Below are 4,696 nucleotides of genomic sequence, written 5' to 3' on the forward strand. Positions count from 1 at the left end.
ATTACAGGGCTCTTCAGAGATAAAGGTGCTGCCATCACAAATCTATTTCTGGTTAAGGGTGAATCTTCTTGATCCTCCCAACTTGGATGAGTTGGTCTGAAGCGACTAATCCACTCCACCATCCTAATCTCCCTAAGCCTTTTGATCCTTTCCTCGACATTAAACCAAGGGAGATCAGGCATTTCCAGCTCTTTCACAGTGGGCCATCTTTTAATTTCAGCTAACCAAGCAAATAAGCCATTGGAACCTTTTTTAACTCCCTGAGCTGCAAAATTAAATGCAGAGTCCCTGCTTAGTGAGTCCAAGTAAATAAATTCAACCTGATCCAACTCTATGTTCCTTCCACCATTATTTCACACCCTTAATATCCATTCCCATGCCTGTTCTCACAGGGAAGTGATGCCTTTATAGGGGAACACTTACTGGAATGGCAGAGGATTTCTCATCTGAAACCATGGAGACCAGAAGAAAGAGTCACAATGTACCATGTTGTGGAGTATGGTATATTAATGAGTTGGAAGACTTAATATAATAAAAATGTCAGTCCTCTACAATTGATCTGTAGATTTAATGCAATCTCTATTAAAATTGTACTGAAGATTTTAAAATACAGAAAAACTTATTCTAAAAATTATATAGAAAAACACATGCCCTATATAATAGCTAAAACAATCTTGAAAAGAAGAATAAAGTGGAAGAAATCATTCTATCTTATAGTAGCAATTATTATATAATAGGTACAGTAATCAAGAAAGCATCATATTGGTGGAGTAACAGATGTGTGGATTAATGGAAGAGAATATGGAATCTAAAAATAGACCCACAAAAATATGCGCAACATATTTCTGACAAAGGTGTAAAAGCAGTTCAATGGAGGAAGAATATACTTTTCAATAAATGATGGTGGAGCAATTGGCTCCCATAGACAACAACAAAACATTTGACTTAAACTCAACCTTATTAAAAAAAATTGCCTCAAAGTGGTGTTCAGTTTGCAGTACATATGCTAGATTTGGAATGATACAGAGAAAATTAGCATGGCACATCCACAAGGATGACATGCAAACTTGTAAAACATTTTGTATTTGAAAAAAGAAAATAATTACCTGAAAATGGATTATGGTCTTAAGTGAAAAACATAAAACTATTAAATTTTTAGGAAAAAAACATAGTAGCAAATCTTCAAGATCAAGGGGTAGGAAAAGAGTTCTTAGACTTAAGACTAAAAGCACAATCTACAAAATCAAAAGCTGATCAGTTGGACCTCATTCATTTAAAAAAACTTTGCTCTGTGAAAGATATTGTTAAGAGGATAGAAAGACAAGCTACATAGACTTGGAAGAAATATTCACAAACTCTACATCTGACAAATGACTAGTATCTAGAATATATGAAGAGTTCTCAAAATTCAACAGTGAAAAACAAACAATTCAAAAGACATTAATAGACATTTCACCTAAGAGGATATATGAATGTTAAATAAGCACATTAAAAAATGTTCAACATCTTGATGGGGGTGGCATTGAATCTATAAATAACCTTGGGCAGTATGGCCATTTTCACGATATTGATTCTTCCTATCCATGAGCATGGTATGTTCTTCCATTTGTTAGTGTCCTCTTTTATTTCACTGAGCAGTGGTTTGTAGTTCTCCTTGAAGAGGTCCTTGACATCCCTTGTAAGCTGGATTCCTAGGTATTTGATTCTCTTTGAAGCAATTGTGAATGGAAGTTCATTCCTGATTTGGCTCTCTGCTTGTCTGTTACTGGTGTATAAGAATGCTTGTGATTTTTGCACATTAATTTTGTATCCTGAGACTTTGCTGAAGTTGCTTATCAGCTTAAGGAGATTTTGGGCTGAGACGATGGGGTTTTCTAAATATACAATCATGTCATCTGCAAACAGGGACAATTTGACTTCTTCTTTTCCTAACTGAATACCCTTGATTTCTTTCTCTTGCCTGATTGCCCTAGCCAGAACTTCCAACACTATGTTGAATAGGAGTGGTGAGAGAGGGCATCCCTGTCTTGTACCAGTTTTCAAAGGGAATTTTTCCAGTTTTTGCCCATTCAGTATGATATTAGCTGTGGGTTTGTCATAAATAGCTCTTATTATTTTGAGGTACGTTCCATCAATACCGAATTTATTGAGCGTTTTTAGCATGAAGGGCTGTTGAATTTTGTCAAAAGCCTTTTCTGCACCTATTGAGATAATCATGTGGTTCTTGACTTTGGTTCTGTTTATATGCTGGATTATGTTTATTGATTTGCGAATGTTGAACCAGCCTTGCATCCCAGGGATGAAGCCCACTTGATCATGGTGGATAAGCTTTTTGATGTGCTGCTGAATCCGGTTTGCCAGTATTTTATTGAGGATTTTTGCATCGATGTTCATCAGGGATATTGGTCTAAAATTCTCTTTTTTGTTGTGTCTCTGCCAGGCTTTGGTATCAGGATGATGTTGGCCTCATAAAATGAGTTAGGGAGGATTCCCTCTTTTTCTATTGATTGGAATCGTTTCAGAAGGAATGGTACCAGCTCCTCCTTGTACCTCTGGTTGAATTCAGCTGTGAATCCATCTGGTCCTGGACTTTGTTTGGTGGGTAGGCTATTAATTGTTGCCTCAATTTCAGAGCCTGCTATTGGTCTATTCAGGGATTCAACTTCTTCCTGGTTTAGTCTTGGGAGAGTGTAAGTGTCCAGGAAATTATCCATTTCTTCTAGATTTTCTAGTTGATTTGCGTAGAGGCGTTTATAGTATTCTCTGATGGTAGTTTGTATTTCTGTGGGGTCGGTGGTGATATCCCCTTTATCATTTTTTATTGCATCTATTTGATTCCTCTCTCTTTTCTTCTTTATTAGTCTTGCTAGCGGTCTGTCAATTTTGTTGATCTTTTCAAAAAACCAACTCCTGGATTCATTGATTTTTTGGAGGGTTTTTTGTGTCTCTATCTCCTTCAGTTCTGCTCTGATCTTAGTTATTTCTTGCCTTCTGCTAGCTTTTGAATGTGTTTGCTCTTGCCTCTCTAGTTCTTTTAATTGTGATGTTAGAGTGTCAATTTTAGATCTTTCCTGCTTTCTCTTGTGGGCATTTAGTGCTATAAATTTCCCTCTACACACTGCTTTCAATGTGTCCCAGAGATTCTGGTATGGTGTATCTTTGTTCTCATTGGTTTCAAAGAACATCTTTATTTCTGCCTTCATTTCGTTATGTACCCAGTAGTCATTCAGGAGCAGGTTGTTCAGTTTCCATGTAGTTGAGCGGTTTTGATTCAAGCTACCAATGAGTTTCTTCACAGAATTGGAAAAAACTGCTTTAAAGTTCATATGGAACCAAAAAAGAGCCCGCATTGCCAAGACAATCCTAAGTCAAAAGGACAAAGCTGGAGGCATCACGCTACCTGACTTCAAACTATACTACAAGGCTACAGTAACCAAAACAGCATGCTACTGGTACCAAAACAGAGATATAGACCAATGGAACAGAACAGAGTCCTCAGAAATAATACCACACATCTACAGCCATCTGATCTTTGACAAACCTGAGAGAAACAAGAAATGGGGAAAGGATTCCCTATTTAATAAATGGTTCTGGGAAAATTGGCTAGCCATAAGTAGAAAGCTGAAACTGGATCCTTTCCTTACTCCTTATACGAAGATTAATTCAAGATGGATTAGAGACTTAAATGTTAGACCTAATACCATAGAAACCCTAGAAGAAAATCTAGGTAGTACCATTCAGGACATAGGCATGGGCAAGGACTTCATGTCTAAAACACCAAAAGCAACGGCAGCAAAAGCCAAAATTGACAAATGGGATCTAATTAAACTAAAGAGCTTCTGCACAGCAAAAGAAACTACCATCAGAGTGAACAGGCCACCTACAGAATGGGAGAAAATTTTTGCAATCTACTCATCTGACAAAGGGCTAATATCCAGAATCTACAAAGAACTCAAACAAATATACAAGAAAAAAACAAACAACCCCATCAAAAAGTGGGCAAAGGATATGAACAGACATTTCTCAAAAGAAGACATTCATACAGCCAACAGACACATGAAAAAATGCTCATCATCACTCGCCATCAGAGAAATGCAAATCAAAACCACAATGAGATACCATCTCACACCAGTTAGAATGGCAATCATTAAAAAAGCAGGAAATAACAGTTGTTGGAGAGGATGTGGAGAAATAGGAACACTTTTACACTGTTGGTGGGATTGGAAACTAGTTCAACCATTATGGAAAACAGTATGGCAATTCCTCAAGGATCTAGAACTAGATGTACCATATGACCCAGCCATCCCGCTACTGGGTATATACCCAAAGGATTATAAATTATTCTACTACAAAGACACCTACAATTCACACGTATGTTTATTGCAGCACTATTCACAATAGCAAAGACTTGGAATCAACCCAAATGTCCATCTGTGACAGACTGGATTAAGAAAATGTGGCACATATACACCATGGAATACTATGCAGCCATAAAAAAGGATGAGTTTGTGTCCTTTGTAGGGACATGGATGCAGCTGGAAACCATCATTCTTAGCAAACTGTCACAAGAAGAGAAAACCAAACACCGCATGTTCTCACTCATAGGTGGGAACTGAACAATGAGATCACTTGGACTCGGGAAGGGGAACATCACACACTGGGGCCTATCATGGGGAGGGGGGAGGGGGGAGGGATT

General features: G+C 37.7%; 1 non-coding gene across 1 annotated transcript; it reads left to right on the top strand.

The window, feature by feature from the left end:
- The first annotated feature begins 983 nt into the window (after nt 1–983).
- LOC115898840 lies at nt 984–1,089 on the top strand. The gene has a single exon (XR_004058505.1). It is a non-coding gene; the product is annotated as a U6 spliceosomal RNA (small nuclear RNA).
- The last annotated feature ends 3,607 nt before the right edge of the window (nt 1,090–4,696 follow it).

This window comes from Rhinopithecus roxellana, chromosome 7, assembly GCF_007565055.1.
Source record: "Rhinopithecus roxellana isolate Shanxi Qingling chromosome 7, ASM756505v1, whole genome shotgun sequence".
Lineage (NCBI taxonomy): Eukaryota > Metazoa > Chordata > Mammalia > Primates > Cercopithecidae > Rhinopithecus > Rhinopithecus roxellana.